Raw genomic sequence first — 22,167 nt, forward strand, 5'->3', positions numbered from 1 at the left:
AAGTAGTTTCCTCTGTATATGTAGTAGTAGGTCCCTCATAGTAGTTTTCTCAGTATATGTAGGTCCCCTCATAGTAGTGTTTTCTCACTATATGTAGGTCCCTCATAGTAGTTTTCTCAGTATATGTAGAGATTCCTTTGTGTAGTAGTATTGCTCAGTATATGTATGTCCCTCATAGTAGTTTTCCTCAGTATATGTAGGTTCCCTCATAGTTTTCTCAGTAATAGTAGTTTGGTAGGTCCCTCTTAGTAGTTTTCTCAGTATATGTTGGTCCCTCATAGTAGTTTTCTCAGTATATGTTGGTCCCTCATTAGTAGTTTTTCTCAGTATATGTAGGTCCCTCATAGTAGTTTTCTCAGTATATGTAGGTCCCTCATAGTAGTTTTCTCAGTATATGTAGGTCCCTCATAGTAGTTTTCTCAGTATATGTTGGTCCCTCATACTAGTTTTCTCAGTATATGTTGGTCCCTCATACTAGTTTTTCTCGTATATGTAGGTCCCTCATAGTAGTTTTCTCAGTATATGTAAGTCCCTCATAGTAGTTTTTCTCAGTATATGTAGGCCCATCATTGTAGTTTTCTCAGTATATGTTGGTCCCTCATAGTAGTTTTCTCAGTATATTTAGGTCCCTCATAGTATAGTCTCCAGTATATGTAGGTCCCTCATACTAGTGTTCTCAGTATATGTAGGTCCCTCATAGTAGTTTTCTCAGTATATGTAGGTCTTCTGTGTAAGTAGTTTCCTCAGTATATTTAGGTCCCTCATAGTAGTTTTCTCAGTATATGTAGGTCTTATGTAAGTACAGTAGTTTCCTCAGTATATGTAGGTCCCCATAGTAGTTTTCTCAGTATATGTAGGTCTTCTCTGTAAGTAGTTTTCCTCAGTATATGTAGTCCCTCGTAGTAGTTTCTCAGTATATTAGGTCCCTCATAGTATTTTCTTAGTATATTAGGTCCCTCATAGTAGTTTTCTCAGTATATGTAGGTCTTCTGTAAGTAGTTTCCTCAGTATATGTAGGTCCCATCATAGTAGTTTTCTCAGTATATGTAGGTCTTATGTAAGTCATAGTAGTTCTTCAGTATATGTAGGTCCTCCATTCATAAGGCCCCCTTAGTAGGATTTTAAAAATATCTTTCTTTTATTGGTTCCTGGCTTCCCCCCCAGTAACTGGTGTAGGTCCAGTATGCTCAAGTCTAGTAGTTCTCAGATCAGTTTAGTACTAGGCTATCAGCTTCAGGTCTCCCCTGTAGTACTCAGTGTAGTAAATCCTTGACTCGTAGACTGAGGTCCTAGCCCCTGAAATTTAGTGGGTACTTCTCTTCCCACCTCTATAGGCTCCCCTGTTGTGAGTTTCCCAAAAGGTAGGTTCCCTCACACCTTGTGTAAGGGAACAGACCAGAGTCCAATTTTAATTTCTAGTCTTTTTTTTTAATGTGAGAAGCAATCTGATTGGCTGCTATAACCAGCTATTCCACTGTCCCTTGGCACAAGGTTTCAGCACTATCTCCCCTGTGTAATATACCGTCACAGCCAGAGCACAATAGAGACTCTATCACGTGGAAGTGACGTCACCAGGAAGTGCACGTTTCCACCTATCCCTTCATTGCTGCTCCTTAACTAAGCCCCGCCCAGCACTCGGCACATGACATTGACGTCAGTCAGCATTCGGTACCCCAGCTGATACCTTAGACCCGCCCGCAGCCTTGGCACATGACGTGACGTCAGTGGAGGGCGTATTCCGGCGCAGTCCTAGCTACCTGACAGGTGAAATCGGCAGTTTCTGGGCGCAGTGAGGCCTCCACACCCGGCGGATCCTGCGAGGGGCTTGTGTTACCGGAAGGAGACGAGGCTTAGGTAGTGGGTGCTGTGTGTGTGTGTGTGTGTGCCCGGCACTTCCAGGCTCTGCCCCCGTTATGTATACTGTATGTGCGGCTGTGTGTCCTGTGCTCCTTATACTGTGTACACTGGCCTGTTATATAGGACTGGAGCCTGTAATGGCAGTACGGTGTGAGAGGCTTATGTTGTGTCTCCAGTCAGCACCATTTATAAGAGGGCTGCTTGCTGCCAATCAGTCAGGAGGCTGAGACCCTTCTAAAGCTAATACTATGCACAGCTGAGCATCTGCTACATTGTGTCCAGTCTATACTGCTTCTGTATTGCTGTATGGTTGGGCCGGGCGTGTATTAGTACCTCAGAGGCGCAGATATGTCCGCTAATTGTCTGCTGGCGCTCGTGGTCTCGGGTCACCACAGACCTCCTCCAATTCAGTGACCTGAACGTAGTCAGCTAAGGATTACGGGCATTTTCTGAGCGCCTATTACTTAGCAGGTGTTGGCGGTCGGGTTCTGATATTTATACACAATGACACATAATGAAGGATTGTGGTTACCAGGCATTCGTGTGTGTCCCATAGTCATCAGACCAAAAAGAACACTCTCTTTCTGACATATTTTAATGCATTGGAAATTGGTGCTCAAGACTAAAAATATGTGATTGTCTTACTGCCAGGAACTGTGATGGAGGGGGAGCAAGGAGGCTTTACAGTCCTTGGCACTTTATAAGCTTGGTAAAGCCTCTGATACTTGGCACCAGAGAAGAGAAGCATTTTTCTATGTTCTGGAAGTACAGTATATGAAGGCACCATATGTCTACTTGCCCTTACAGCTATCTAACAGTGTCACGGATTCACATTAAAGCAGTGATTTTCAACCTTTTTTGAGCCGCGGCACACTTTTTATACTTAAAAAATTCCCGGGTCACCACCACCAACCAAATGACACAAAATGACACTAAAACAGTACATATTATACATATAGTTAATAATATTCGATTCTAATGTATTTATACTCACTCAGTGGGAAACCTGGGCCTTTTTCTTCTCCCCCTGTGCTTCTCTCCACCATACTTCTCCCCCTGCTTCTCTCCTGTGCTTCTCTCCACCATGCTTCTCTCCTGTGCTTCTCTCCACCATACTTCTCTCCTGTGCTTCTCTCCACCATACTTCTCTCCCTGTGCTTCTCTCCACCATACTTCTCCTCCTGTGCTTCTCTCCACCATACTTCTCTCCTGTGCTTCTCTCCACCATACTTCTCTCCTGTGCTTCTCTCCACCATACTTCTCTCCCTGTGCTTCTCTCCACCATACTTCTCTCCCCCTGCTTCTCTCTCTGTGCTTCTCTCCCCCCTCTCCTGTGCTTCTCTCCACCATACTCTCTCTCCCCCTGCTTCTCTTTCCACCAAACTTCTCTCTCCCCCTGTTTCTCACCCCCTTCTCTCATTTTCTCTCTGCTGTTTCTCTCCCCCATTCCCATGTTTCTCTCCCCCCTGCTTCTCTCGCTGTTTCTCTCTCCCCCTCTCTCCCTTGTTTTCTCTGCCCCCTGCTTCTCTCCCCTGTTTCTCTCCCCCATCCCCAGTTTCTCTCCCCCATTGTTTTCTCCTGTTTTCACAGGGGCACCATAGTTTGGGGAACTTTCCCCCACGGCACACTGGTTGAAAATCACTGCGTTAAAGTGTCACGTCGTGAATTTTTTTTTTTTTTTGCAGAAATCAATAGTCCAGGCGATTTTAAGAAACTTTGTAATTGGGTTTTATTAGCCAAAAAATGCATTTTTATAATGAAAAAGCAGTTTGAAGCTCTCCCCCCTGTCTTCATTGTTCTCCTATGGCGAGAGGGAAATAAAAGACCAAATTGCTTGACAAGAACACACCCAATGGATCCCATTGACCTTGATAGGGTCTGTTTGGTTTCCAGCATGGTATCAGGTGTTGTGCTGAAAGAATAGTGTCGCATACTGTGCTGTTTGCTCTGATTTTAACAGAACCTTTAACACAACCCACTCAAAAAGACACTGGGCCTCACTGAACTTGTAGACTTCTAAAACGTTATTCCATAAAAGAAAGGCACAGGATGCTGACAGGTGATTGGCACTTTCTGTAAGTCTTACAACTAGACTGCACTGTATTTTTCTAAAAGAATCTCCCCTTTGTTGGAGGGGATGTGGTGCTGAGGGTATTATTTTACACATCTTCTGAGTCTGATATTAGGTACCTGGAAGCTCACAGACTTTCTGCTTCCCCTCTCTATCGCCTTTTTCCTACTAAACAGCAGTGAGATCCCTCTCGAGGCCTATTGTAGGATGCTTGTCAGGTTGGACTTCAGCTCCCCTTCCTGTTAATTATGGTTTAAGAAGATAGGGGAGCTCTGACGAATAGAAGAACTTGCCCAACTTCAAAGTCATCACAAACAATCCTATTGGATGTGGTTTTATTTGAAGATTTTCCAGGACTTGTCTGAATACAAATCCATCCTGCTACAGTAGAAAAAACACTCATTGACACAAGAGGGTGTAAAAGTGTGAAAACATTAGGCTGGGTCCACACTACGTAATCCGCGTGGATAAATTCTGTCGGAATCCGTTGTTCGTACCCGTTCCCGTTCATGGCGGCGCGCATATCCGCCAGCTCTATAGACACCATTCTATGCACGGGCGGATTCTGCATTCCGCCAGAAGAAGTGAATTGTCAATTTTTTTCGGCGAAATGCGAAATCCGTCCGTGAATAGAATGGTGTCTACGGCACGGGCAGTGACGCGTGCGGACGTGAGCAAGTACAAGAGATGGAATCCGCTGGAACTTATCCGTGTGGATTCCGTAGTCTGAACCCAGCCTTACAGTGAAAGGTGACACCAGTATCAACATAATGGAGGTATACATACTAGCTGTTCCTCACAGCTAAGTGTCCCCCTCCCTGTAGAATGATCTCTATATGTCACTGAGCACGCCCAGAAGCCTAACTTATCTATCTGAATGGATCCTGTCCATGCCCAGAAGTCCTGTCTGTTGTATCCTATGGTCCATGGGGCTTGCTGTAAAGCATATTTCTGATTGCTGTTAAAATAGCAGTCAATATGACCCCCCCACCCCCACCCATAATAACAATTTACTAAAGCCTAAATCAGAAGCTAGAAACGGATTACAAAAGAGAACATTTCCCTACCTGGCTCTGATGAGTAAAAAAAAAAAAAGTCTAGGTAGATACGTTACCTTTCTGAGGAGGTGCATAGTGACGGTTATTCCCTTCTTTAATTTGGAAGTTCCGAAAAGTATTTGAAAGAGTTGTTCAGGACATGGTGGCTGGAGACTGGCTGCATCCATTGCCACACAGGAGAATCTGATTTATATCTTTCCTTATTCCCTCAGAAGTCGCCCTAGGATGATGTAGGAGTCAGATCTACTTTGCACTACTTGGACAAATAATTCCCCTGATGTCTGACTGGCCATTTATGAAGGAGTTGGAGTCAGGACTGTGGCTTACTCCCCAGCCTTGTTTTTACTGCGCTCTGTCTGTATCCGGTTTCATTAAATCCGTCAGTGTTCAGTTTTTTTTGGATAGACAGTAAAATAGTTTTAGGTTTTCCTTTCTTGTGTTGGCTGCTTCTAGTTCAGGGATGGGTACTACAATCCCATCATACCTGGATAGCCAAATCTTTGGATTTGGCTGGTCTGCCGTGATGGTAATTATAGTTTTGCAACAGTTGCCGTCATGTATTTTTTGCTCTTTGTCTTAAACATTCTCGTGACATAGCACACATATAATAGTAGAGACCTTTAGTGACTGAGTGTTGTAATGGAAATACGGTTTAACCAGGAAGTAAAGAAAGTCACAATGTGTTCTATAATAATCGGCAAGGTTAGCGCTTTTACTACTACTTGTGTGAATCACATAAAGGTCAGTGAAGATGGCTTTATTGTTAGTAATGAATTTTGTCTGGTCCTAACTAAAGTTTTCTTCTCTTCCACCACCCCTCAGATGCCAGAAGGTTCACAGACTCGCCTATGTGTATGGGGTATTTCACAAGAGCAGATGTTAGGTATTTTCAGCATGATGAATTTCAAACATGCTTGATCCTTTCTTACCCCAGGAAATATGCAGTTTCCAGAGGCTCCAATGCATAGGTATGTCTGCTCCTGGTGACACGTGACTTCTATTTACCCCCTATGTGTCAGCTCCGGGCAGCTTTGATGACAGCTCATAGGTAGTGTGAGATGACACACTGATTCGGGGCAGGAGCTTACGTAGAAGCCAGGCCTGGAGGAACACACAAGCTGTGTGTCACCAGGAGTGGACCTACCTATTCACTGGACGCTCCAGTGCACCAGAATTAGCATATGTATAAAACAGCAAAAATAGTGGAAACAGGATTGATGATTTTAAAAAGGACCAGACAGGCAGAATCAGTACTGATAAGGTCATATGGAAAATGTAATATATGTATTCATGTGGTACATTCGCTTTAATATACCACAAATGTGTCAAATATACACCAGAAACCAACTTATAGAAGGTGCAGATTTAAAATAGAAAAATACAGCCTCAGACACTATTATACATCTGGTTCCAAATACTTTCCTTTCTTAATGTGTTAACCCACCCTCAACCACAAAAAAAGTATGAAGTATAGACTGTTATATCCAGTAAACTGTATGCATTTAACATATGTTTTTAGAATGGTGCCCTATGGATGAGTTATCTTTCAGAGGTATACATTATTGCATATAGGTGAAATGGAGCCCATAAAACTGATATAACAGAGGCTTATATGACTGATGTGTTACGTAATGCTACATTCCCAGCAACATTTATAGTTCTAATTGTATTGTGCCCATAGTCACAGCAGAAATTGTAAAATTCTACGGCAACAGTAGGGTTGATCCATTTTCTTTAGGCTCCCTATACTCAGCACCCATTGATTTATTTGACCAGTACTGTAAACACACCCCTTTATTTTAGGAAATGTTGGGGACCCAGCTGTCAGACCCTACCAGTCTAATGTTGAAGATTTAAGAATTAAAAACCTATAGTATTTACATGGTGGTCTAGTGTCTGGGGGAAATCTATAGCACTTTTCATTCTCATCTAATTCATGCATACTATGGACATATCTGTACCTCTTCTGGGTGTCTCTGTCTTTACCATTGTTTTTTTATTTATTTTAACAAAAACAGCTTTTTTTAAGATTAAGGTTCAGTTTCTCATGAAGAATCTTTGTAATTGCAGAAAGAGACACAATGTTGGGCTCCGGGTTTAAGGCTGAGCGGCTTCGAGTAAATTTAAGGCTTGTCATAAACAGACTGAAACTTTTGGAGAAGAAAAAAAGTAAGTAACACCATAATTCCAGTAATAAATGGGGTTAGTTTCCTGGCTACTATATCCCTATAGCATGATCACAGCAAGGTGGAAGGGGGCAGGGCTCTCACCCTTTTCCCATCTAACCATCATTATCACTGATCCCAGCTGCTGAAAGGGGTGTCAGCTGTATAGCTGGTGGCAGTTCCTTAGACCCCCCCCCCCCTCATTTTTACATACATAAATCAAGGAGCAGTTAAATATTTTTTTTTTTCTGGATGCGACATAAAAAAAAAAAACATTGCATTCCCCCCCCCAAACTATGCTTATCACTTGTCTGTGGCAGGGTCACCTTATTCAGTGATTGGCTCAGGGGGTTATCACTGTGAGGACTCCGCCTTGGAATAATTTAGTAGTCTGAGCCCACATAATGTTTTGGAGAGTTCTCTGGGGACCAAATTAGGTGACTGTGTTTGGGTTTTTATTTTCATGCTGCCCCCAGTAAGCAGTGAGCCCCTTAGGTTATGTTGGGTCTGACTAGTAAATATTATGGAGACACTTAAAGTTTATGTCAGGAGCTTTCCTGACATGCAGCATCTTCTTAGGTTGGATCATATTTGTGCTGCAAAAAAAATTAAATGTATAAGTTGAACCACATTTATTTTTATCCTCTCCCTTCAGCCGAGTTGGCACAAAAGGCCAGAAAGGAGATTGCAGACTACTTATCCTCTGGGAAAGATGAAAGAGCAAGAATCCGGGTGGAGCACATCATCCGAGAGGACTACTTGGTAGAAGCCATGGAGATCTTAGAATTATACTGTGATCTGCTTCTGGCCCGATTTGGCTTAATTCAGTCTATGAAGTAAGTCTGCACCATGAAATTAAAGGAGTTGTCTGCAGCAGACTTGTCCTTTGAAACATTGTCAGCGTATGTTTTGGAGGAAACTCTTCCTTCCCCATGTGTATGATGGAGGAGACATGTTTTCCAAAACTTTCGCAGCAGAGCGGCATCCCAGAGTGCCATTGATGTTATACATTAGCTCTGAGTCTGTTTATACACTGGTTTGGGCTATACACCACAACATGATTGTTGGAAGCTTCAAAAGTGAGTACAGTGACCATAATCAAAAATATATTCTAAATGTTGCAGTTACCTCAGAGAAAATGGCAGCGGCTGTTAAAGCTCTTCATTATGGTAACGCTCTGGGGCCTGACAGCTCCCCAACCAGCAACGTTAAGAGACTGCCACCCTCTCTCATATTATATATGTATACTAAGCTTATTCTTTTTAAATAAAAATACTTTTTAAAAAATACAAAACGCCTGTTTACAACTTGGAAGAGATGGCAGGCAGAGGATATAGAAGAGGTAATACTAAAAGGCTAGGAGACAATGTGCAAATGTATTAACAAAAGATGTAGGGAAACTTTTTTTTTTTCATTCTTTACTATATAGATTCTTTCATTCTTCACTATATAGATTTAAAGCGACTCTGTACCCACAATCTGTCCCCCCCCAAACTGCTTGTACCTTCGGATAGCTGCTTTTAATCCAAGAGCTGTCCAGGGGTCCGTTCGGCAGGTAATGCAGTTATTGTCCTTAAAACAACTTTTAAACTGGCAGCCCCGGTCAGGGCTTAGATTGTGTATGCATTAGGCTGGCACAACCTCTCTGTTCCTCCTCCCCACCCTCTTCATCACTAGGAATGCTCCAGGCAGATTGCCTCCTATTCCTCAGCTGTGTCAGCCCGGCACATGGGCTGGATTGTTAAGGCACCTGTGCAATGTTCAAACAGGAGTAAATGTTCCAGTGGCATTCCTAATGATGAAGAGGGTGGGGAGGAGGGACGGAGGGGTGTTGCAAAGTTGGGGCACAGATACTCCCCTTGGGCACGGGGCTGCAAGTTTAAAAGTTGTTTTTTTAGGACAATAACTGCATCACCTGCCGAACGGACCCCAGGACAGAGCTTGGATTAAAAGCAGCTATCCGAAGGTACAAGTGGTTTGGGGGGACAGATTGTGGGTACAGAGTCGCTGCCACCCTCCCAGATCAGATAACAGCCTGTCCCAAATATAAAGCACCCCTGATTAAAGAGGATGTACCACCAGATACGTCCTCTGTAACCTGACACAGGGCTAGAACGGCGCCATCACGGGGAAGCCGATGCCGCGGTCTGTTTTTCGAACTGCGGCCCGGTTCCCGTGTACGGCGCCGTTCTTTCCACGGTTACCGGCCTGGTGCACAAGCACTGGAGGTAGGCCAGCCCGCCTCCAGTGGGTGGGAATTCCCTCCCCTCTATGACGCGGCTCCATTACAATCAAAGCAGCCGTGTCATAGGGGAGGGAATTGCTTCCCACTGGGGGCGGGCCAGCCTTCCTCCAGTGCCTCCCCCGTGAGGGCGCCGTTCTATCCCTGTGTCAGGTTAAAGAGGGCGTACCTGGTGGTACATCCTCTTTAAGTATGGGATTGTCTTCACTCAACAACACCTCCTGGAATCAGATAATAGCGTATGTGCACACCCACTGGTGGTTGAAAATACTGCTGACACCCCAGGCACTACTATTTCACACTCTACAATCTGACACCACTCATATAACAACGTATTCAAGACATAGTACATCTCATTTTACTGATAGCTCATTGCTGCATAATGGCAAAATGGCTAGAAGTAAATATCCCAGACATGGCTATGGTGATGACTCGAATTAAAAATCTTTTTAGATTAGCGACATAAAAGAACTAAAAAATTATTTTAGAAGACAAGACAGGAATTGACAATATTGTACGTCCATTTCTATACTCTGAATGGTATTGCCTGGGAGATTTAGCTGGTACATTGACATTTGGGGCTTTCCAATTAAGGGCTTAATAGCATCCTTTTAACTTGTCACTAAATAAACTTTCAAATATTTTATAGGGTTGGGAATGCCCACATTGTATATGAATTACCATTTTTTACACTACCCTCTCTACCATACCTACTCACAAGAGAAGTTGTGAGTTGGCTCGGGGACACTACGTGATGTCTGGACTCAATTTGTTATACATAACACATACTGATTATAAAATCACAACAGCAATGCAAGTTTTTATCATATGTTTTATTTGTTTTAATTACTTTCAACTTTTAAAATGTTTAATGATGTATGATCTGTGCATTACTGTATGTTATCCTATATAAATGGAACTCTGAACTTCTCAGTGCATCCACCGTTACATCTCCTCTGTTTGTTATGTTAAAATATTTTACTATGTAAAAGCTATTAAAATGTGTTAAACAAATTTAGTACAACTTGGAGGTCTGCTATGCAATGAAGTGAAATAATTGAAGTTTAAAACGTAGCACAGCTTTATTCCCTACTCTATATGTGTCTGAGGACATGACTTTAATGCATCAAATTGTGGCCCACATTTTTGGCATACAACTGAGTTAGCTAATACATCTGGCTATCTTTTTTTTTTTTTATTTTTACCAAAGCCTTTTCCGTGGGAGTAAAAAAAAGTTGAAATTTTACTAAAAGTACCGTAAGCATTTCTTAATGCTATTTGAACACAAAAAACTTTGAAGAAGTGCTTATATTGTATAGTTCTGTAAACAGATTTTCATTTATTTGGTATTGTATATTTCCAGGGAGCTTGATCCAGGTCTGGCTGAAGCAGTCTCCACATTAATTTGGGCAGCTCCACGTCTACAGACTGAAGTATCCGAACTGAAAATAGTGAGTTATTCATACAAAGGGTTATTGCATATTGGTGGGAATTATGAGTGAACCAGTAACTTTTTTTTTTTTTTTTTTTTTTTTTTTTTTACTTTTAAAACTCTCTTCTCAACACTGTACACACACTCTACAGTGTAATTAGAGATGCAAAATAATGTAAATGGTAAAACACAGAATTTAGTTAAATAATCTCTCCAGATAAAAAAAGCATGGAGTTGTCCATGTAAGGCCAGCACCACGCAGGGTACCAGAAGGTGTGGTTCTTGGAATACTGGGCTTGTAAATTTATACATCAAAAGTATGTGATATCAAACATTCCAAACTTTAAAATACCTATTAGTATTAATGTGTCACTGATTACTGGATACTTTAAAGGGTTATCCAGCGCTACAAAAACATGGCCACTTTTCCCCCTACTGTTGTCTCCAGTTCATGTGCGGTTTGCAATTAAGCTCCATTTACTTCAATGAATCGGCGTTTCAAAACCCCACCCAAACTGGAGACAGCGGTAGGGGAAAGTGGCCAGGTTTTTATAGCGCTGGATAACCCCTTTATTAAAGTGTGTTAAAAACCTGCCGTTGATGCAGATACTAACAAGTTACTAAATTGACTGCTCTATTCATATATATGAATAATGGGGAACCTTCGGCCCTCCAGCTGTTGCAAAACTACAATTCCTATCATGCCTGGACAGCCAAAGCTAAAGCTTTTGTGTTTTTTGCACTAGCTGAAGGGCCGAAGATTCCCCATCCCTGATATACACGCTTACATCATGCATTGAATGATTCACAAGGCAAATCAAAGTCTGTTTTGAATTGGTAGAAAGACTTCAACATGTTGTGAAAGTTGGGAAACTTTTTGCCGGCCAAAAGGAGGGTCTAGCTCTGATGTTAGTTGTGTAAAGTTAGGACTATCCCATAGTGGTAGATTACACATAATGAGAAGAATTTATCAACAGGGTATTTTTGTGTGCCCTCTAACTACAGTGTGAGTAAGAGACTGGTGTATTGAATTTATGAATAGGTGAACAGCCAGTCTATTTTTGGAGCCAGGGACATGTTGCTGCATGCAAAATGGTTGCAAAGGTTTGCACAGATTTTTTTTTTATCTAAGTATCTAAATCACTCACTCCACGTTCATTTGTTTTACACAAAATGTTGGGACTTTTTCATGCAGTCATAGACAGTCTATGAAGGTGTCTTCCCCCTATTTTCCCCCCCCCCCAGTCATGTGACATTGCATCTTCCATACTGCAGGTTGCTGATCAACTGTGCGCCAAGTATAGTAAAGAATATGGAAAGCTGTGCAGGACAAACCAGATTGGAACAGTCAACGACCGGGTATGTGTTAGGATTACTGGGTGGTCTGTTAATTTCAGAAAGCATTATCTCATTTTTGAGCTATTGTATGTTTCTGTTTTTTTCTAGCTAATGCACAAGCTGAGTGTAGAGGCTCCTCCAAAAATTCTTGTCGAGCGGTACCTCATTGAGATTGCTAAAAACTACAACGTGCCCTATGAACCAGATTCTGTGGTTATGGTAAGTGAACACTGAAAGTTTCATCATGGATGACATTCCGTTCTTTATAGGAAGGATAGTGACCTATAACAGACCTATGTAAAATGTCATTGCATACATTTTCTACAGAAAAAATCTCCTGTACTGCAGATTTAAAAATCTGAAGCATGTTAATTTTAGTTGCAGTACTTCTCCATATGTTGCACATGAAGATTTTTCTTTCAAATCTACTGGTGTCAGAAAGTTGTAAAGATTTGTCATTTACTTCTATTTAAAAATCTCAAGTCTTCCTATAAGCTCCTATATATCCTGCTGGAAATGTTTTTTATTACATTCAGAAACAGTGCTCTCTGCTGACATCTCTGTCCAGAGCAGCAGCAAAATCCCCATAGAAAACATCTCCTGCTCAGGACAGTTCCTGTCTCGGCCAGAGATGTCAGCAGAGAGCCCTGTCTGAATGTAAATAAAATAACATTTCCTGTAGGGCTTAAAACAGCTGATAAGTATGGGAAGACTTGAGATTTTTGAATAGAAGTAAATTACAAATCTATATATTTTTCTCTGAGACCAGTTGATATGAAGAATATTTTTTTTGTCTGCTGGACAACCCCTTTAAAGCGAGTTATCCAGCGCTACAAAAACATGGCCACTTTTCCCCCTACTGTTGTCTCCAGTTCAGGTGTGGTTTGCAATTAAGCTCCATTTACTTCAATGGAACTGAGTATTAAAACCCCACCCAATCTGGAGACAACTGTAGGGAGAAAGTGGCCATGTTTTTGTAGCGCTGGATAACCCCTTTGAGTGTCAAACAGGAAGGTAGACAGTACATGTTTCTGAGGCTGCACATAGCTTATTCAGCAACTTTAAAAAATAAGAAGCTTATGAAGACCGCTAATAAATTTGTATATTTTACCTGTACGCTTTTAATTCCCACTTTCTGTTACTTTTTAAGGCCGAGGTTCCTACAGGTGTTGAAGCAGATCTTATAGATGTTGGATTTTCAGATGACATAAAGAAAGGAGGCGGTGGAGGAAGTGGAGGGGTGTGAGGATTTGGAGTACCATTGCCAACCATGCCTGCAATGCAAATGCCCACCCCTACAATACCATTTAATTACCCTGTATCTGGTGGACCGGTATGTATGGGATGCTCTTTACTCATTTCATTTTTTTTTTACACTCCATGCTAAATATTTAGTCATAGTTCCATACCTGTATGACAAATTATTTTAGCAAAAGTTTCGGCGGTGCTCTAGGACGGCTGAACGTCTGTAGAGGAAATCTAGAACCTCAGCAGATTTCATTCACTACAAATTGTCTCTCAAATCTTATTACTCTGCCCTTTACCTCGCCAAACAGGCTTACTTTACCTCTCTCATCTCTTCACTCTCAAACAATCCAAAACGCCTCTTCAACACCTTTAACTCTCTTCTGAAGCCCAAAGTTCAGACACCCATCACTGACCTCTGCGCTGAAGACCTGGCCTCCTTCTTTAAAACCAAAATTGACACTCCCTGCTCCGATCCCCCTCCCAGCCCCAAAGTCCCATAGCTCCTATTACTTCTCCCATAGATACCCTTCCCTCTCCCCCTTCGCTCTCAGCCTTTGACCCAGTGACAGAGGAAGAAGTTGCCAAGCGCCTCTCCTCCTCTCGTCCCACTACCTGCCCTACTGACCCTATTCCCTCACACCTCCTCCAGTCCCTCTCTCCCGCTGTCACTACTCACCTCACTAAAATATTCAACCTCTCCCTCTCCTCTGGTATCTTTCCCTCCTCATTCAAACACTCTATTATAACCGCACTGCTGAAAAAACCTTCCCTAGACCCATCTTGTGCAGCCAACTATCGGCCTGTTTCTAATCTCCCCTTCATCTCTAAACTCCTGGAACGTCTTGTCTATTCTCGCCTAACCCGCTATCTCTCCGATAACTCTCTTCTTGACCCTCTACAGTCTGGTTTCCGATCCCTCCACTCCACTGAAACTGCTCTTAACAAGGTGTCAAAACGACCTCCTGAAGGCCAAGTCACAAGGAAACTACTCCTTGCTGATTCTCCTGGATCTATCAGCAGCGTTTGACACTGTGGACCACCAGCTTCTCCTCTCCATGCTCAGCTCTCTTGGCCTCAAGGACTCTGTTCTCTCTTGGTTTCTTCCTACCTCTCTGACCGCTCTTTCAGCGTATCCTTCTCTGGCTCTACTTCCGGTCCCCTACCTCTTAATGTCGGAGTTCCCCAGGGGTCAGTCCTGGGTCCCCTCCTCTTCTCCCTCTATACAGCCCCCATCGGACAGACCATCAGCAGGTTTGGTTTCCAAAACCACCTTTATGCTGATGACACCCAGTTATACCTTCTTCCCGTGACATCTCCCCTGCCTTCCTACAAAATACCAGTGACTGTCTATGCGCTCTCTCTAACACTATGACCTCTCTGTTTCTCAAACTTAATCTCTCCAAAACTGAAACTGAACTTCTGGTATTTCCTCCCTCTAACACACCTAAACCCGACATCTCACTCTGTCTGTGGTACTAGCATAACTCCTGTGCACCAGGCTCGATGTCTGGGGGTTATGCTGGACTCTGACCTATCCCTCACTCCCTACATCCAAGCTCCAACACGCTCCTGTCATCTTCATCTCAAAAACATCTCCAGAATCCGCCCATTTCTCACCACTGACACCGCTCAGACTCTGACTGTCGCCCTGATCCATTTCCGTCTTGACTACTGTAACTCCTTACTAATCGGTCTCCCTTTCTCTAAGCTTTCCCCTCTCCAGTCTATCCTGAACGCAGCAGTCAGACTCCTCTTCCTCTCCAGCCGCTATATCGACGTTTCCCCTCTGTGCCAGTCACTGCACTGGTTACCCATTAAATCCAGAATCCACTTCAAACTCCTCACCCGCACCCATAAAGCCCACCACAACTCTGCTCCTCCATACATCTCCTCCCTCATCTCCACCTATCCTCCTTCCCGTGCTCTGCGCTCTGCAAATGATCTAACCTTAACATCTTCCATAATCAGAACATCTCATTCCCGCCTCCAAGACTTCTCTCGTGCTGCACCAATTCTCTGGAACGCCCTACCCAAACACATCAGACTCATACCCAATACTCAGTTTCAAGCGTGCCCTGAAGACTCATCTCTTCAGGTTCGCCTATAACGTTCCCTAAACTGTTTCCCCCTTCTGTTGTTTCCCTTGCTCTATATCTCTGACTGTTCCTGCACTTTATATGTTTACTTGCAACAGACATTGGCGTTGTTACTGGCTTATCCTGTATTTCTAACTATGTACAATGCCTGGACCATGGACAAATAAAGCACTTATGCCTAGTGTCAACGAAAATTATAGTCTGTAAGCTCCAACGAGCAGGTCTCATTTATAATTTGTATTTTTGTTATTTTTATTTATTATGTTCTTATTTATTCCAATTTAACTGTGTATTAGGTACCTCTGTACTGTATGCATAGAGAAAAAAAAAAGTGCTGCGGAATCTGTTGGCGCTATAACAAATAATTTATTATTTTTATTAGATAACTTCAATTCTGCTTTCACAGCAGGATACTACCTTCTTAACCCCTAGACAACCCAGGACGTAGGGTTACGTCATGGAAGTCTGTCACCACACCGACCGTAACTGTACGTAACTGGGTGGTTCACCCGCTATGAAGCGCGCTTCATAGGAGTTGGGGGCCGGCTGCAGTGAGCAGCCGGGACCCCAGCTATCGCCGGTAATGACCACGCTGCAGCGATCGCGCATGTGCCAGCGTGCCATTACCCCTTAAACGCGGCGTCGACCGTGCGCATTTAAGTGACAGGGGGAGTGCCCTGTCACTTACCGATCCGGAACCCCCGCAGTATGACTGCGGGGTCCCGATCGTGTAGCTCACACGGACCTACACCGGGAATCCCCTCATCCGTATATACCAGTAGCGTGCGTAATTGTCCTATTAAAATATAACAAGCGTCATTGCGAACGGTGAACGGCGTACATGAAAATAGGGAAAAAAGTGTGCGATTTACCGATTTTATGTTACATTATATATTTAAAAAAAATCAATAAAAAGTGATCAAAACGTCCGATCTTCACAAATATGGTATTAATAAAAACTAGAGATCATGGTGGAAAAAATTGACACCCCATACAGCCCCGTAGGTGAAAAAATAAAACTGTTATATAAGTGTCACAATAGGCCCATTTTATAATATTTAATTGCCAAAAAAAAGATTTAATAAAAAAAAAAAAATATATATATATATACATTAGAGAATCTGTGTAACCTGCATATGGTTGTGTTCAGACTGACCTATAGAGTAATAATATCATGTCGCTTTTACCATATAGTGCATTACGTAGACACTGGAACCCCCAAACGTTACCATATTGCATTCTTTTTTACGATTTCACCTATTTATATCTTCATAAATAATATATTTTCCATCATACATGTTATGGTAAAATGAATGACGCCATTACAAAATACAACTATTCCTGTAAAAAACAAGCACTTACATGGCTTGTAGATAGAAAACTGAGAGTGCTAGAGCTCTTAGTGTTTTCGTTTTTCCCTTCTAAGATCAAAATTTGCGCGGTCCACTGGGTCATTTTGGGCCTGGTCCTCAAAGGGTTAAAACTCTGGAAGGTACATAGTCCATTCCTAAAGCGAGCAGTGTACGAAACTGGCAAAAGCACTGTAGACTGGATTGTAAGTGTATTACAATGCCGTCTATAGCGCTTCCAGTTGTTTGTACACTGCTCGCTTTAGGAGTGGACTGTGTACCTGCCAGAGTTTTGAGGTTTACTAATGCAGAAGTGGAGTGGTAGGTTCCCTTTAACCCTTGGCAATATACGACACATATGTACATGAATGATATGTCACAGGCTCAAGACCCAAGGCAACTCTTTATGCAGCAGTTTTCAGCTGTGTTATAGAGCTAACAGGATAACTCTGATCTTAGCCATTTAACCACTTAGCTGCTGTGGCCAGAAGCAACAGTGACATCTGAGGGGTGCTCCTGACCATTATTGTGGTATTACATTGTGTATTTAAAGCGAATCTTTCACCACTAAGTATTCAGAACATACCTTTATACCCTGCATCTGTGTTTTTATATTTGTTGGGCTGTGACTAGTGTCAAGGAGGCAGAGCCTAAGATTTTCTGGTCTCTAGTACCACGATGCTTCACTGTGCTGTATGAACATTGCATAGTATTGTATAGTAGGGGCAGGCATGAAACATATTGAGGCAGAGTTGTTAGGGAACTCTACGCACCACCTAGTTACTATTCATGGTCTCAATAAAGGCATATATTATTGAAATGAAACACAGACACAGGTAACAAGTAGTGCTGACAGCTCAGTAGGTAGTAAAGAGGTGTGACAAAGTGAAATGGTGTGTTTTCTTTGCATCATTGCAGCCAGGGGTCTAGCGGAGGTCTTCAGGCCTGTATTGCTGGTTCTTCTATTACAGCCTGCCTGAGGTATTGCAGTGTATTGTACATATGATCTCATGTTCAAGTCCCCCACTGGGAGAGAAAAAAAAAACAATAGTCTCTTACTAACAAGAACATTTTCATATTTGCATTTTTATTATTTGCTTCTGAGAGGGGGCAAAAAGCAATAGATAGTTAAATGTTATCCAGGCTTAAAAGTTGATGCACTGTTTTTGGAAGAATCTAGCTATGTTCTTCAAATCCAGGACACTCTTTTTAAAATGTGAAAGACAGTCTACATCAAGCGGTGTATGTGAGCTTAACACAACCATCTAGCAAGGTTGTGGAGTTCCCTAAAGTGAAGCCAACAGGCCCAGGTGTTTATAGAAGGCTTCTGATCTGATCTCATGATCTGCCATGCAATACAGAGTATTGAGTTCTGCGACCCAGTCTGCAATTGAAGGAGGGAAGTGGTGCTGAATTCCCTTCTTAATCCTAGATATCAGTCCAGGAAGAATGGAACGGAGGGAGACTTCTCTGTGGAGAGGGACTATTCCCTGGCCAGTCCCACTATATATGGAGCATCGAACTTATGGTGGCACTGCATTTCCAGCAATTATTAGAGACTGTGGAAAAGACTGTATGGAGAGTGGTGGGGCACCAATACTATTGGGTCAAAATTTAGAATTCTCCTGGGCAAAACATGCCATAGACAGCATTGGATTCTCTTTAGCTGCAGAAGTTGGATGCCACCCTAGGGAGTCCTGACAAACATGTATCCAATATAAAGGTGAGAGCAGATGGCCACGGGAAGATTAAAGATGGTTCTCAAAAGCAGAAGCCCAGGCAAACAACCTGTAGGAGTTAAGTGGGGGTTAGATAGCAGAGCTGGTGATAATATGAGCCAGGTGGGATGATCAGTACAAGACCATCTAAAAGGCTGGCATGAATTCTGGGTTGTCAGGAGGCCCAATAGGGGACACAGCAATTTTTTTTGTTTTTGCTTTTTTGTTTTTCACTCTGCATTCTAAAATTCATAACTCTTTTTAGTTTTTCTATCAAAAAAAGGTCATATGATGGCTTATTTTTTGCAAAGCTAATAAGGTGATAACATCATTTATTTCGACATAAAAGGCATGGCCAGATGGAAAAAAATCTTTGTGCAGTAAAAATCTTTTAAAAATTGCATTAATTTTTTTGTAATTTTAGTGGCTTTGATTTTTAAGCAATGCATTTGTACAGTTAAACTGACACATCTGCATTCTCTGGGTTCTCTTCTTTGGGTTGTTACAATTACAACACTATCCAATTTATAATGTTTTATGTTATTTTCCAACCTAAAAAAAAACTGTAGAACATTTTCCAGAAAGTAAATAGGACTAAAAGTGCCCTATTCAGACCCTGTTCCTTTTTTATTTTTCCACCTATGGTGTTATATGAGGGCTCATTTTCTTGTGCCATTGTCTGTACTTTACATTGGTACCACTTTGGCCTGGATTGGACTGTTTTAATAGTTTTTTTAGTAACCATGCCCAAGTACACTTATTGATTAAAAAAGAAAAAACAATAACACACCAAGAAGTAGTTGTTGGAATCTAATGAAAGTTTGTATGTATGATCACATTATTAGAAAGGATAGGTTTATTGTGGAAAGCTGTACAATTGAAAGAAGGTTCTAGTACCCTGTTGGACAGTGGAGGAGCATGGGTTGGCAGCACCTGGGTCAAGGCAAAATATATTGTTTCCCTACCAATGTGTCTTTGTGTTATTTTTCCCTTCTGTTGCTTTAAGTGATAGGGTAAAAATGTATGTTTTTGCCCTACTGTACTTTTTAATTTATTTTACAACAGGAGACTTTCAATGGACCTCCTGTGGGAATCTATCAACCTTTTGGTAACCAAAATCCTCCAGCAATGGGAATGGGGCCCCCACCAATCCCATCTATGCCTCCTACATATGAGTCTGTAAGTATTTATAGGCGTATTAGATACATTAGAAGTTTTAGATACATTAGAAGTTTCAGAAGTGTCAGAAATCTCTTAGAAAATCTAATAAGATCTATTCTATTCTTTCACAATCCTTACACTATCATCATTTGTTTTCTAAATTGCAACTTTGAAAATTGACAGGTGGACTTAGGGGAAATGGTCTTTACTCACAGCAGACACGTTTGAAATTTCAGTCAGTTTGTGTTCTAAACAGGTTCTTATATTTAAATGGGCACTGTCACTTTTGACTTGTCTAAGTTTTCAGAGTCTGACCAGTTGCTAGAATGAGTTGGGAGAAGTACACACTAAGCATGTTCTCTCACAGCTCTGTGCTACATGACAAAAAAAAGGCACTCCCAAAGCTGAGTTTGTTGCAACCACAAAGAGTGAGGAAAGAAGTGCTCGAGCTCCCCCTGTTCTGGCTCTGAAGACACACAGACCCTAGTCGATCAAACTTTTGAAATAAAAAACACATCCACATTGATCATATAGAGGGAATGTGTCATCAGAAAACAACTTTTTATGGTATCATATTTAAGAATTGCCGGTGATTCTCTCTTTCCCCCTCCCCCCCCTTTAAATATTCCGTTTTACTATTTTGAAAAAATCTTGATGTTTGGCATTTTGGCAATTAGGCCCTAATAATAAGCTGAGACTTTGTTCTGAAGAGTTCTTTCCAGCAGTCTCCTACTTACCATCACAGGCAGGATTACATCTTAAAGGTTACACCAATATATAAATAGGATAGGATCAGGTCATTCCCAATAGGTGGTAGACACTACTCCCCCTCGCCACTCTCTGCACAATGACATCTCTGCCAGTCAGAAAGTATGACTACTCTATCAAAAGAGTCTGCGAGTCCCCTCCAGTCTATTTTTCCATTGTCCACGGGGCTTGCTGTAAAGTGTTTATCTAAATGCTTTTTAAGGCAGCTCTGGTTTAATGGCTGCCCCCATAATAATTTTACTAAAAAGGACAATTTAGTGGCAGAGCAGTGGTCTGTCTCCCTCAGCACATTCAGTAGCAGGCCTCAAACCTGCATGCAATTGTGGCCTTCTGTGGTGGTGGTCTCAGCCAGCCTGGTGCGTCACTGGAAGTGATGTGAAGGTACTTGCTTTGTATTGTAAGTACTGGTAGCATGAAACATTTGGTCTCTTCTGCTATCAAAGGGCCTTGATCAGTAAGTTACTAGACTGGCGGGCCTTGTGGATCATCCCCGGTCTAAGTTCTGTTGGGGCCTTCTTTCTCCTCGGCATCCTTTTGGATTCTGGGCATCTTACAATTGTGAAAACTCACTCCCATCATCTTCTGTAATCTGATCTACTGTACAAACTTCCTGTCCTCCTTCTGGTAAGCCAAACTTGATGTCTCCCATGGTACTATTTACCTCTGTGCATTCACTTTGCAACGAAAATAAGGGAAAAATCTTTTTTTTTTTTTCCCCCTTAAACATTTCTTCTTTTGCAATAGGGAATTTATGTGATGTATGATGCCTATAGTAAGAAGGACAGGTTCTTTTCCTGCTAGAAATTAATGACGAATGATGGAATTGTCACATCTATATGCGCCCTGTGTGTGGCCTAAGACTGCTATGTGTATGGGGCCCAAAATTGTGAACTGTACAACTGTATTTCTAATTGACCTGTTGTCTGTCTCCAACAGCTTGGTGATGGTGGGCCACAGGCAAATGCTCCTCCACAGGATGGTTAGTATGCTCAAATGAGTATGATTAGTAATGGTTTGTTATGGGTACAAATTTGGTACAGCCATAAACGTCTTTTTTTTTTTTTTTTTTTTTAAGGTCCTGGTAATCCACTACCTATTGCTAAACCACGTACAAAGATACCAGATAACTTTGTCCTTCCAGAATTGCCGTCTGTTCCAGACACACTCCCTAATGCCTCTGCTGGAGCTGGAACTTCAACTTCAGAAGATATTGATTTTGATGACCTGTCACGCAGATTTGAGGAGCTAAAGAAGAAAACCTAAGATGTTTACCATATTCTCTATCCCTTTAACATCTTGACCTGACGAGGAGAAAATCTGAAATATTCTTTGTACATTCTAAGCATCTGCTCACTGGTCCTCAGAGAGAAAATTGTTCCCCCCCAATATAGGTTTGATGTATTGATTACCCCTAAACTGAATATTCAGAAACTGCAGCTTTTGCCTAAAGGACCATTTTCTCAAAGCCGTCATATATACTGTGTAATGGAGGAATGTCCTAAAGCAAGACCCAAAAGACTTATCACTGCTAATAAGTTGATGAGCTGCTTCCCTACCTGATTTTCTAACCTTTGTACATAACATTTACAGACTTGTTTTCAGCTTGTATGAGCGTGCACTTTTAAAAAATAAAGCTGTGGCCTTCTAGAGTGCTCGTAGTGAGT

The 22,167-nt window shown here is 42.0% G+C and overlaps 1 pseudogene; it reads left to right on the forward strand.

Annotated features, from left to right (window-relative positions):
- The first annotated feature begins 1,664 nt into the window (after positions 1-1,664).
- On the forward strand, positions 1,665-22,137 carry LOC138775215 (IST1 homolog; annotated as a pseudogene).
- Positions 22,138-22,167: the final 30 nt, after the last annotated feature.

The sequence above is a fragment of the Dendropsophus ebraccatus genome, unplaced genomic scaffold (assembly GCF_027789765.1).
Source record: "Dendropsophus ebraccatus isolate aDenEbr1 unplaced genomic scaffold, aDenEbr1.pat pat_scaffold_1415_ctg1, whole genome shotgun sequence".
Classification (NCBI taxonomy): domain Eukaryota; kingdom Metazoa; phylum Chordata; class Amphibia; order Anura; family Hylidae; genus Dendropsophus; species Dendropsophus ebraccatus.